Source organism: Phyllobates terribilis, unplaced genomic scaffold (genome assembly GCF_046119375.1).
Source record: "Phyllobates terribilis strain yellow unplaced genomic scaffold, ASM4611937v1 Scaffold_5__5_contigs__length_657084704, whole genome shotgun sequence".
Taxonomy (NCBI): domain Eukaryota; kingdom Metazoa; phylum Chordata; class Amphibia; order Anura; family Dendrobatidae; genus Phyllobates; species Phyllobates terribilis.
The window spans coordinates 573,752,083-573,766,318 of NW_027362765.1; positions in this window are offsets into that span (position 1 = coordinate 573,752,083).

Sequence of the window (14,236 nt, forward strand, 5' to 3'; positions counted from 1 at the left end):
CCATGTTTGGCCTGAGGAGTGTGTGTGATATGATACAATACTATAGGGAGTAGGTCGGGCCAGGGGAGGGGATGATCTTAGGTCATTTTCAAGAGCTGGGTCTTGAGTGTGGAATTCATTCTCTCCACTTTGCCTGAACTGGCAGAATGGTATGGAGTGTGGAGGCCCAAATCTGTTCCCAACATGTTCCAGAGTTCTTCGTAGATATTTGCTGTGAAAGCTGGTCCTTGATCCGATTCTATGACTTGGGGAACTCCAAATCTGCAGGCAATTTCGGTGATCAGTTTCTTGGCTGTGACTTTAGCAGTCATGTTGACAACCGGGTAGGCCTCGGGCCAGGCTGAGAACATATCCACGGCTACCAAAACGTACTCCTATTTTCCTGCTTTAGGCATTTGGATATGGTCGACTTGTATTCTCTGCCAAGGGTAGTCTGGTTTAGCCAGATGTTGAAGAGGGACCCGTGCCATACACGTTGGGTTGCAGGTAGCGCAGACAGAGCAGGATTTTGAGTACGCAGTCACAGTGGAAGAGATTCCGGGTGCAAAGTACAGTTTCTTGATACATGCCAAAGCTTGATTCTTTCCTCTGTGTGTAGGCCCGTGAGCCCATGCTGCCACAGCTGAGTACATGCGTCTAGGCAAGCAAGGCTTCCCATCCACTTGGTAAAGAGTCGAGTTGACCTTTGAATCTTTGCAACCTGCCAGCACAGCTCCTGCCGCTTTCCATTGCTTGACTTCTTCAGTGGGGGGTCTTCCTTTGTTCCTCACACAATTTTTCTTCAGGCATCCTGACCCCCCTGGATTCCACTCGTGTCTCCGCTGGACTTGTATGGTCTTCCGCCGGCTGTTCTTTGGCTCTTGCTCTAGTGAGCGCCACAGCTACGGTTTGCAGAGTCTCTCCCATCTCTTCTTCCTTTTCCTGCCACTTTGATGACACATTCTCCACTGCTGCAGTCTTGGCTGCTTGGTCAGCTAGGTGGTTGCCCCTGGCTTCTCTGGATTCTAGTCTTCCATGAGCCTTGACCTTGATAACAGCAACCTGAATGGGTAGTTCCAGGGCCTCCATTAGGGCCTTAATCCATGAGGCATGTTTCACTGGTGTACCTGCAGCTGTGATGAATCCTCTAGACTTCCACAAGAGTCCAGAATCATTACAAATTCCATGTCCATACCTGGAATCGGTATATACATATTCGCCTTTGTTCCTGCTGCCAGGTGGCAGGCCTCTGTGAGAGCCACAAGTTCAGCTTCTTGTGCAGACATGTATGGTGGTAGAGCTTCAGCCTTGAGGACTGTTAGGTCCGTTGTGACAGCATATCCCGTGTGGAACTTCCCTTGAGGGTCTGCGAGCGGATGTGCCACCATATTCTCTGGAGCAGAAGTCTCTTCCTGCAAAATTTTTATACAATCATGAGGTTCTACCAATGGACCTTCACCCTCCTCACCTTCCCCCCTAGAAGGTGGAAGCAAAGTGGCAGGATTGATAGTCAGACATCTGGTCAGCTGACTTGTCAAGGAGGATGTGAGCAGCGTGGAACGCCTTAAGGCACGGGGGGGGCAGTTCGGGCGACAGGGTCCAGGCGGGCTGAGTAGTAGCCCAAAGGCCGATACTTATGATCATAGCGTTGTGCTAGAACTCCAGAGGCATGACCTTCCGATTCCGAGACAAAAAGGTGAAATGGCTGAGTATAGTCTGGTAAGTCCAAGGCCGGGGCAGAGACAACAGCCTGTTTAAGGCGGTCAAAACATAGTCTGTGTTGATGAGAAACACGTGGATCTTCAGCATGAAGCCAAACTGAGCCTTCATTCTTGAGACAGTCGTACAGAGGTTGCATGAGCTTTGAGGCATCAGGGATCCATTGCCTGCAGTAAGTGATGAGGCCAAGGAAAGTCTGCATAGCGGAGTAGGTGGTTGGGAAGGTGATATCCATGATGGCTTGTTTTCTTTCTTCAGTCAGATGTCTAGCACCTTGTGATATACAATGTCCGAGGAAAATGACCTTGGGCAGACACCATTGGACTTCGCCTTTCGAGACTTTACAGTTAGCTGAGTGAAGAAACCAGAGAAGGGATACTGACATCTCTGGCAAATTTTCTTCAGTGCCACAGAGTAAAAGATCATCCACATACTGTAGAAGGGTGACCTGAGGGTTCTCTTGAACCCATGGCTCCAGAATAGACTTCATAGAATGAGTGAATTGGTTAGGAGAGTTCTGGGCTCTTTGCGGAGTCCTGGTCCATGTAAGCTGTGCTCCTTGAAAGGTGAAGGCAGAAAGAAACCACGAATCTTCATGTAAGGGTATACTGAAAAAGGCGTTGGCCAGATCTAACACCGTAAACAAAGTGGCCGTTGGAGGCAGCTGAGACAAGAGGGTGTTTGGGTTGGGTACCACTGGAGTTTCTAAAATGGTAGCTGCATTGACGGCTCTGAGATCCTGAACCAACCGGTATCTTGGAGGCTCTCCCGGAGCGGTTTTCTTTTTTACAGGAAAGAGGGGTGTATTGCATGGAGATACACATCTGACAAGGACTCCTGATTCCAGGAGGGAAGCGACTTGGGTACTCAAGCTTTGTTCTTGTGCAGCCTTGAGGGGGTATTGTGGCAACCGTGGGTACCTGTGTCCAGGCTTGAGGTGTACCTGGACCGGGGGAACCTGCAGGAGGCCAACGTCCTCTGGCCCGTTGGACCACAGAGAGTGAGGGAACTGTGAGGTTGTATGGTCATCATCATGAGAGGGAAGGCTTTAAGAACACCGCGGTCTTCAGTCCCTTGTTTGGAATGAGGGTCCCGCAAAAGAAGCTCCATACCATGGTTTCCGAAGGTAATTGTTGCCTTCATCCGCTCTAAGAGATCGGCTCCCAACAGGTTGACAGGGCAAGTTTCAGAGACCAAAAATCTTGTGAGTACTCCGGTGAACGGTCCTGCAGACACAGGGACTGTGAGTGGAGAAGAAATATGTTGGCCTTCTACCCCAACACAGGTGAGGGTATCCGGTGATAGGGATACAGAAGGAGGGAGCTGTGCAGAGGAAATGACAGATGTGGCCGCCCCAGTGTCCACCTGTAACTCCAGTGGTTGATGGTCCACCTGTAAAGTGACAGTCTCTGAGGATGTGGTCAAGGCTACCACACTCCCAACATAACATTCATCCTTCAGAATCACGAGATTGTCTTCTGTTTCTAGATGGTCCCTTGTCATCTCTTCTGTCTTGTTTTCTATATGTGGGAGGAGTATCATCACCTGTGCCTTTAACCATTACCCACTTGATTCCATGTTGGTTGCCAGGGGGTGGGTAGCTTTCTTGAGCTTGATATAGCATGGCAGGTGCGGCTTTCTTCTTTGGCTTAGTATCTTTTTCCATTTTTAGCATTGATTTTTGGAAAGCTTTAACGATGTCCACCGCGTCGTTGAAAGAAGAAGAACGAATCTCGGGCCGTACTCTCAGGACTTCATCTCTGAGAGCGTCTTGTAGGCCATCTACTAGGGCCTGAACCAACAGGGCGGCCTGCGTCCTGACGTGAAGACTGTATCCGAGATCCTCAAAATGCATGCTGAGTCTTGCAGCATATTTTTCCACAGATTCATCAGGGTTTTGTTGAACATCTTGTACAGACCCAGCTTGATCTGACAAGCGATCCTGAGCCCAGGCTTTTAACTGTTTCATGTATTCTAGGCCGTATTCATACGTACTAAGGGATCCTGCTTTTGTGGAATTCATGGCCTTTTGAAAGCTCTCCGTTTTCGGCTAAGTGAGCCTGGCATTCTGCAGCCAGAGTAGAACCAACAGCAAGGGAAATTTTGCGAGCCAATCCTCCAACATGGCTCATACAGGTGTTTGCAGGGTTGACTATGGCCCCCACCCGATGTGTAAGGATGTCACCATAGCCTATTGACAGAGTGACAGGGCGTCCTGATGGGTCTACTAGATTACGGGAGCGGCAGGGGTCCCAGACTTCTGAGGGGCTGAGGGGTGGTGCTCTTTCAGCAGTTGCTTGGAGCAAGGGCCGGAGTACGGGTAATGGATATGGGGTGGAGGATGCCATAGGAGACGTATGGGGTAAAGGAGGGGGGGGGGGGCTGGAGTATCTTGAGCCCATCCCTCATCTGGCTCCGTATCGTCTTGAGTAACAGTATGTTGGCGGAGGGAGAGCAGTCTGGCCTGAAATTCTGGGGAGTTGAGGAGGATATCCCCAGGGTTGTGGGTGACTCCCATAAAAAACAGGGGAAGCGTCTCAGCATCGTGGACTGGAGCAGAGGGTGTCACATTAGTTTCAGATGGGTGCTCTGGGACTGCGGGCTTTTCCACCTGTGCTGGTGGCTGGTAATATGCACCGGACGGATCTAGTAGTGGATATAGGCCGGATTGGGGCTTTCCGGGCCTCCCACAACAAGTAAGAGGTGTAGCAAGATGGCCGTGGGAGGGAGGAGTTGGAGTGGAAATGGGATAGTTCTTGGAAGCAGGAAAAGGTGTAGTAAGATGGCCGTTGGAGGGAGGAGGGGGGAGTGGGGGTGGGATTGTTCTTGGGGGCAGGCTGGGCATCGTGCCATGGGCGGCCCCCCCAGAGTGGGTTTTGCTCTCCACACACCCGACACGTCCACCCCTCCGGTAATTTGGCGTCGGCGCCATTATAGGGTGGTGACTGAGGGCTCAGTGTAGTGACAGGCATCAAAGGTGCAACGGCCATTTTGGGGGCACATAACAAATCACATTCTGCAGCTTTCATGTATCCGAACAAAGGCTCGGCATTCTCTGTTCCCCCCTGCACCATCTACTCTAAGATATGCTTGAGTCTGGTGCAAAAATCCTCACCCAACTTTCCCAACTTCTGTATCACACATTCTTTCTACACTGAAAACTAAAGCCTGCCTGTACTGGATAAGCTTATCATGTTATACAAATTCCTAACATTCTTCTTGCCTTCTTGCCTTCCCGTAACTCCACTAATTGGCTTAACTCCTACAGCAGCATTCCACAACTTACGAGATCTTTCAAATTTAAATATACACAACATTTTCTTATAGAATGCAATGATCTGTCGCGACTCAGATCACTGGTGCAGTCTACAGGTCGCCACTCCTCAGCGTAGAGTACTCCTCAATACACTGATAAGACAGAAAGTACACCTCGATCCGTCCCTTCCCTAACCTTGAATGGCGACTTTACAGTACGACTCACCACGGCACCCTGACTGACAGCAGAACCCCTCCTTATGAGGTTTCTCTGTATAAGACGAAGAGTACACCTCAATTCGTCACAGACCCTTACAGCAGAACCCCTCCTTATGAGGTTTCTCTGTATAAGACGAAGAGTACACCTCAATTCGTCTTCCTTCCTACTACGGCACCACCCGTCAGTGTAGAGTACTCCTCAATACACTGTTTCCTAACCTTGACTTTACAGCAGTCTCTGTGTTAGACGAAGAGCACACCTCAATTCGTCACAGATTCTGACAGCACAACACCTCCTTTACACTACAATTCAGGAATGCTTTGAAACTTCGACTATCAGTTACGGGAGGCAGCTATCTAAGAAAAGTACAGTGACCGGGGGAGGAGGAGCTGGTGTGCACACGAGCACGCGCAGGCATGCGACGTCACTCGTTTTAACACTTGCTGGTTCAGGACGTGGTGCGGGACGCCCAAGGTCTCACCACTCGACCGGTCACCCACCCAGATCCATCCTGACAATCCCACAGGAACCGCTGCGGCTGACACACAGGCAAGTGAGACATATAAAATACATCTCAACTTACCGTGTTCGATGGAGGTTGATCAGGCCTCAAATTCAGCCACCGCGGTCACCACCAGGGAAGTCAGCAATATGGGTCCGGGAGGGCGGCGTACCGCTAGCCACGCCCCACGTTGGGCGCCATTTGTGGGGGTCGTGATGACATTCCACTCGTCCTCCAGTCACTCCAAATTCAAACTATGAGCATGGGTCAACCATTCAAAGAATGAGTCAGACAACAAGCTGGTTCAAACTCAGAGCATGCTCAGAAGGCTACTACAGACAACGTCCTCAGCAATGTTCTGAATTTATTTTTTACATGCACAAATCTAAATACACTACATAATGGGAGGGGAAAGAGGTTGTCCGGAGCGGGGTAAGCCATGAAAGTCCAATGTCTGGCCACTCCTGATTGGTCCACATCTCCTTATCTCAGTCTCTGGGCAGATATTGCAGCCGTCAGCTTATAATCTTGTTTCGTTTCTCTGAAATAAGTCTTGGCAACACTGGAACTGTCTTAGTTTAAGTTTCGATTTGAGTATTACGTAGCAAGGAAAGCTTATTGTTATATGACACAAAATGGTGGTTAGTACATTAGCAAAAAAGCGTATAAAAGTTACAAAAGTATAAAAGTTACAAATATATATATTCTCTTTTACCCCGACAGTATGTGTGGAGAAAAAAGGGCACAGAATTTCAGGAAAAGAACATCTCACCAATCATTAAGCATGGGGGTGGATCAATCATGCTTTGGGGTTGTGTTGCAGCTAACGGCACGGGGAACATTTCACGGGTAGACGGAAGAATGGATTCATTGAAATTTCAACAAATTCCTATACCAAGACGAACACCGATATTACAGCCATATGGTGACCATATCATGGTAGAAATCAGTCCTGTAGAACATGTAAGAGATTACAGTACAGTTACAGATAGTGACTTACAGCTGACATTCTTTTTGGTGGAGTCATTCACTTTTCCCATCTTGCCCAGACAGAAATGAAAACTTCTTCCAGCCAGGACTCGTCTGCAGAGATTACAACAAAGACACATTTGACTTCTCACATCTCCAGCACCGTCCTCATCTATCTCTAACCTGCACAAACTCCTTATTCTGCTCATGCCCCAATGCTGAGCTGCCGTATGTGTCCCTATTACTGTACCTACTGTGTGGTACTGTGCACCTTTTAGATGGTTAAACAACCTTCTAGAATATATTAATGCCCTGCGAAAGTGACCTTGAAAACAGTGCCCACATTTTCCACCTAGAAAGTAATAATGCCCTCTGTGTGCCCCTTTGACAGTCACAATAACCTGAGTTCCCCTATAACGATAAGTGCCCACTTAATATTTAATAATGTCCCGAGTCTCCCCCTGTACAGCTCTTCTCTACACAGTATAATGCCCCACACTGTATAGTACCCCCCACACAGTATACTGACCCCTTAGTAGCTTCTAAACTGTTGATGGCCCCAACACTGTATAATGCCCCACATTAGCTCCCACACTGTATGATGGTCCCCCCACAGTAGTCCCCACACTGTATGATGGCCCCCTCAGTAGACTCCACACAGTATAATGCACTCCCCATGGTCCTCCACACAGTATAATGCATTCCCCATGGTCCTCCACAGAGTATAATGCACTCCCCATGGTCCTCCACACAGTATAATTCACTCCCCATGGTCCTCCACACAGTATAATGCACTCCCCATGGTCCTCCACACAGGATAATGCACTCCCCATGGTCATCCATACAGTATAATGCACTCCCCTAGTACTTCATACAGTATAATGCACTCCCCAAAGTTCACTATACAGTATAATTCACTCTCCATAGTCCTCCATACAGTATAATGCACTCAACATAGTCCTCCATAAAGTATAATGCACTCCCCATAGTCCTCCAGACAGTATAATGCACTCCCCATAGTCCTTCATACAGTATAATGCACTCCCTGTAGTCCTTCATACAGTATAATACACTCTCTATAGTCCTCCATATTGTATAATGCACCCTATAATCCTCTATATAGTATAATGCACTCCCCATAGGTCTCTATACAATATAATCCACTCCCTATAGTCCACCATACAGTCCATACAGTATAATACACTCTCCATAACCCTCCACCTAGTATAATGTACTTCCCATAGTCCTGCATACAGTATAATGCACTCCCCATAGTCCTCCATACAGTATAATGCACTCCCCATAGTCCTCCATATAGTATGATACACTCCCCACAGTCCTCCAAACAGTATAATGCACTCCCCATAGTCCTCCATACAGTACAATGCACTCCCCATAGTCCTCCATACAGTATAATGTACTCCCCATAGTCATCCATACAGTATAATGCACTCCCCATAGTCCTTCATACAGTATAATGCACTCCCTGTAGTCCTTCATACAGTATAATACACTCTCTATAGTCCTCCATATTGTACAATGCACCCTATAATCCTCTATATAGTATAATGCACTCCCCATAGGCCTCTATACAATATAATGCACTCCCTATAGTCCACCATGCAGTCCATACAGTATAATACACTCTCCATAGCCCTCCACGTAGTATAATGCACTCCCCATAGTCCTGCATACAGTATAATGCACTCCCCATAGTCCTCTATACAGTATAATGCACTCCCCATAGTCCTCCATAAGTATAATACACTCTCCATAGTCCTCCATACAGTATAATGCACTCCCCATAGTCCTCCATACAGTATAATACACTCTCCATAGTCCTCCATACAGTATAATGCACTCACCATAGTCCTCCATACCGTATAATGCACTCACCATAGTCCTCCATACAGTATAATGCACTCACCATAGTCCTCCATACAGTATAATGCACTCCCCATAGTCCTCCATACAGTATAATACACTCCCCATACTCCTCCATACAGTATAATACACTTCCCGTAGTCCTCCATACAGTATAATGCACTCCCCATAGTCCTCCATACAGCATAATGCACTCCCCATAGTCCTTCATACAGAATAATGCACTCCCTGTAGTCCTTCATACAGTATAATGCACTCCCTGTAGTCCTTCATACAGTATAATACACTCTCTATAGTCCTCCATATTGTATAATGCACCCTATAATCCTCTATATAGTATAATGCACTCCCCATAGGACTCTATACAATATAATGCACTCCCTATAGTCCACCATATAGTCCATACAGTATAATACACTCTCCATAGCCCTCCACATAGTATAATGCACTTCCCATAGTCCTGCATAAAGTATAATGCACTCCCCATAGTCCTCCATACAGTATAATGCACTCCCCATAGTCCTCCATACTGTATGATACACTCCCCACAGTCCTCCGTACAATATAATGCACTCCCCATAGTCCTCCGTACAGTATAATGCACTCCCCATAGTCCTCCATACAGTATAATGTACTCCCCATAGTCATCCATACAGTATAATGCACTCCCCATAGTCCTCCATACAGTATAATGTACTCCCCATAGTCATCCATACAGTATAATGCACTCCCCATAGTCCTTCATACAGTATAATGCACTCCCTGTAGTCCTTCATACAGTATAATACACTCTCTATAGTCCTCCATATTGTACAATGCACCCTATAATCCTCTATATAGTATAATGCACTCCCCATAGGCCTCTATACAATATAATGCACTCCCTATAGTCCACCATACAGTCCATAAAGTATAATACACTCTCCATAGCCCTCCACATAGTATAATGCACTCCCCATAGTCCTGCATACAGTCCATAAAGTATAATACACTCTCCATAGCCCTCCACATAGTATAATGCACTCCCCATAGTCCTGCATACAGTATAATGCACTCCCCATAGTCCTCCATACAGTATAATGCACTCCCCATAGTCCTCCATAAAGTATAATACACTCTCCATAGTCCTCCATACAGTATAATGCACTCCCCATAGTCCTCCATACAGTATAATACACTCTCCATAGTCCTCCATACAGTATAATGCACTCCCCATAGTCCTCCATAAAGTATAATACACTCTCCATAGTCCTCCATACAGTATAATGCACTCCCCATAGTCCTCCATACAGTATAATACACTCTCCATAGTCCTCCATACAGTATAATGCACTCACCATAGTCCTCCATACAGTATAATGCACTTCCCATAGTCCTCCATACAGTATAACGCACTCACCATAGTCCTCCATATAGTATAATGCACTCCACATAGTCCTCCATACAGTATAATGCACTCCCCATAGTCCTCCATACAGTATAATACACTCCCCATACTCCTCCATACAGTATAACACACTTCCCATAGTCCTCCATACAGTATAATGCACTCCCCACAGTCCTTCATACAGTATAATGCACTCCCTGTAGTCCTTCATACAGTATAATGCACTCCCTGTAGTCCTTCATACAGTATAATGCACTCCCTGTAGTCCTTCATACAGTATAATGCACTCCCCATAGGCCTCTATACAATATAATGCACTCGCTATAGTCCACCATACAGTTTATACAGTATAATACACTCTCCATAGCCCTCCACATAGTATAATGCACTCCCCATAGTCCTGCATACTGTATAATGCACTCCCCATAGTCCTCCATACAGTATAATGCACTTCCCATAGTCCTCCATACAGTATAATATACTCTCCATAGTCCTCCATACAGTATAATGCACTCACCATAGTCCTCCATACAGTATAACACTCACCATAGTCCATCATACAGTATAATGTACTCCTTGTAGTCCTTCATACAGTATAATACACTCTCCATATTCCGCCATATTGTGTAATGCACCCTATAATCCTCTATATAGTATATGCACTCCCCATAGGCCTCTATACAGTATAATGCACTCCCTATAGTCCTCCATACAGTATAATACACTCTCCATAGCCCCCCACATAGCATAATGCACTTCCCATAGTCCTCCATACAGTATAATGCACTCCCCATAGTCCTCCATACAGTATAATGCACTCCCCATAGTCCTCCATACAGTATAATACTCTCCATAGTCCTCCATATAGTATAATGCACTCACCATAGTCTTCCATATAGTATAATGCACTCACCATAGTCCTCCATATAGTATAATGCACTTCCCATAGTCATCCATACAGTATAATGCACTCCCTACAGTCCTCCATATGGTATAATGTACTTCACAGTCCTCCTTACGGTATAATGCACTCCCCAGTCCTCCATATGGTATAATGCACTCCCCAGTCCTCCATACCTTATAATGCACTCCACAGTCCTCCATACGGTATAATGCACTCCCCATAGTCCTCCATACAGTATAATGCACTCTTCCCAGTCCTCCATACAGTATAATGCACTCCCCATAGTCCTCCATACAGTATAATGCACTCTTCATAGTCCCCCATACAGTATAATGCACTCCCCAGTCCTCCATACGGTATAATGCACTCCCCATAGTCCTCCATACAGTATAATGCACTCTTCATAGTCCCCCATACAGTATAATGCACTCTCCATTAAAAAAAAACAACAACAACAAAAAAAACACAGTGCTCACCTCTCCACATCTCAGCGCAAGGGGCGACATGTAGTGAAGTAATCGCGCCCGCAGCACTTAAGACATCAGAAACTGAGGAAGAATGATAGGGGAGGGGGTCTGCTGACACTCCCTCCTTCATCATTGCTTTCAACTTGAACTTGCGATGATGGGTGGCAGGGGTGCCCCCCCACCCCTGGCTCACAGGCCCCATAGCAACTGCATGGCAGTGCAGGGAGATTGTGTCTCCCTGTTCTGCCAGAGAGCTTAACTCTATCGGCGCGCAGTTAAAAGTAGCATAGCTCCAGGTGGGCCCTCAGAGCATGGGGGATGAGGCGACTGCTCCCCCTGCTAGCTATGCTACTGTTTGCACATATTGTTCTTGATCAGTACTTATTGTAGCTGTGATCAGTATGTTCATATAGGAAGTCAATATAAAATGGAGACCTCTAACTAGAAGTATCATGTCATTACAAATCCTTCTATAATTGTGACGCGCCCCCTGGGCCGTGGGGTACTCGGCAGCCGGGCCTCTGGTTGCCGGGGGATATCACGGTGGCTGGCCCAGTCCGTGACCCACGGCGGTCAGTAAAAAGGGGGGAATTATTAAATGGGATTTGGAAAGTTTGTGACGCCACCTGTGGTGTCTGGTGAGGATCACCAGCGCTGCAACAGTCCTCTGAGGCAGATGTTTGGGCAGCTTGTGATGGGACGGCTCCCCATAGGTGGAGCAGGCCTCAGGGCAGTATAGGTGAATGGTGGTTGCGCTGGGCATTGTAGTGCAGGGAGGGAATGATGGCGCGGACTAAATAATTGGACAGAGGCGGTGCAGTGCAGTCATCCGTGTCTTTACTCATAGTTCTTAAGGCAGTCCACAGGTGCACTGTACAGGTTAAGGCCTCCCGCGTCGCGCTGCGTTCACCGGCCAGGGGTTCAATCCTTCCTCAGGCAATTTGGGAATACCTGGCAGAACCCCACTTTCTCGTGTTCCTATTTTGACCGTCTTCACACTAGGTCCTTCTCCCTCCAGCTCTGCGCTGCCCACTCTCAGTCCTGTTCAGGTACTCTGAAGTCCCTCCTGTCCGTCGGAGTTACACAGACTTGCTTGACCCTCAGGGGACTAGAATGCGGCTACGATCCCTCAGTCTCCTGACAGATGCGGGGCGTACGGGTGCCGTCCTGCACGCGCCGTACCCCCTGGGATCCTTTCTTAGAACGGAGCCTACTCCCTGCTCCCCTTCTGGGCCTCTGACACTGGGCCCTACTTGTGGAGCAGATCTCCTAATGAGACTCTGCTCCCTGACTGTTCTACTGAACTGTCCCGAGCTGTTCTTCTGAACTGCTCCCTAGAACTCAACTGCCACCCTAAAATGGCTTCCCTATTTATACTCCTACCAAAGTGCTCCCTCTAACTACTTCCTCCACCCACACCCACTACTGGTTCCCCCTACCTTTGGGCTGCCCCCCACTCCAGCCAGGGTCAGGGCTCAGCAGCTGCGCTCTGCATGTTGCCCCTCCAGCCGGCCTGGAGCAGTGTAGTGTTGGATGCAGGTGTTTTGGGGTTCCGTGCAGCACTCCCTCCTTACCTGAGAGAAGGGAGACACCACACCTCTGGGTGAGGTGCAGTACCTCTGTGGCGACTGAACCCTCAGGGGCGCCACAATTGTCATTAGTGAAAGATGTTTGGAATGCTCCTAAACCACAAAGGATTACCCACATATATGATAATTCTTTTTTTCTGCCTATATTACAACATTCTGTTGTTCAAAATACCTAAACTTGTGAATGCAAGAATACAGATATAAACCGTATTTTTCGGACTATAAGACGCGTTTCATCAATGATTCTTCAGGGAAGACTGAGACTGGATATCAGTACAGTAACTGACGTGGTGGCTGAGATATTCAGTTCCCACTACAGAATGTTGGGGGAAATGCCTCGTGTCTAGCATGGTGGAAGCGTCTGTTTAAATAACCATCCCACGCTATGAAAGACGTTAATTCCGGCGCCAGTTATGGTGGTGCACACAAGCTGAAGCATACACGTCACTTCCGGCGCCAAGTTGAAGCGCACGCGTTACTTCTGGTGCATTGCTCGTTGAAGCGCACGAATGAGACTCTAACGTCATCCATCCGGAAATAACGTCTTTCATAGTGCGGGATGGTTATTTAAACAGACGCCGGCCGACATGCTAGACACCAGGCACTTTCCCCAACATTCTACACTGTGTGAAGAATTATTAGGCAAATGAGTATTTTGATCACATGATACTTTTTATACATGTTGTCCTACTCCAAGCTGCATAGGCTTGAGAGCCAACTACCAATTAAGTAAATCTGGTGATGTGTATCTCTGTAATGAGGAGGGGTGTTGACTAATGACATCAACACCCTATATAAGGTGTACTTAATTATTAGGCAACTTCCTTTCCTTTGGAAAAATGGGTCAGAAGAGAGATTTCACAGGCTCTGAAAAGTCCAAAATTGTGAGATGTCTTGCAGAGGGATGCAGCAGTCTTGAAATTTCCAGTCTTTTGAAGCGTGATCACCGAACAATAAAGCGTTTCATGGCAAATAGCCAACAGGGTCGCAAGCAGCGTGTTGGACAAAAAAGGCGCAAAATAACTGCCCATGAATTGAGGAAAATCAAGCGTGAAGCTGCCAAGATGCCATTCGCCACCAGTTTTGCCATATTTCAGAGCTGTAACGTTACTGGAGTATCAAAAAGCACAAGGTGTGCGATACTCAGGGACATGGCCAAGGTAAGGAAGGCTGAAAAACGACGACCTTTGAACAAGAAATATAAGATAAAACGTCAAGAATGGGCCAAGAAATATCTTAAGACTGATTTTTCAAAGGTTTTATGGACTGATGAAATGAGAGTGACTCTTGATGGGCCAGATGGATGGGCCACAGGCTGGATCAGTAAAGGGCAGGGAGCTCCACTCCGACTCAGATGCCAG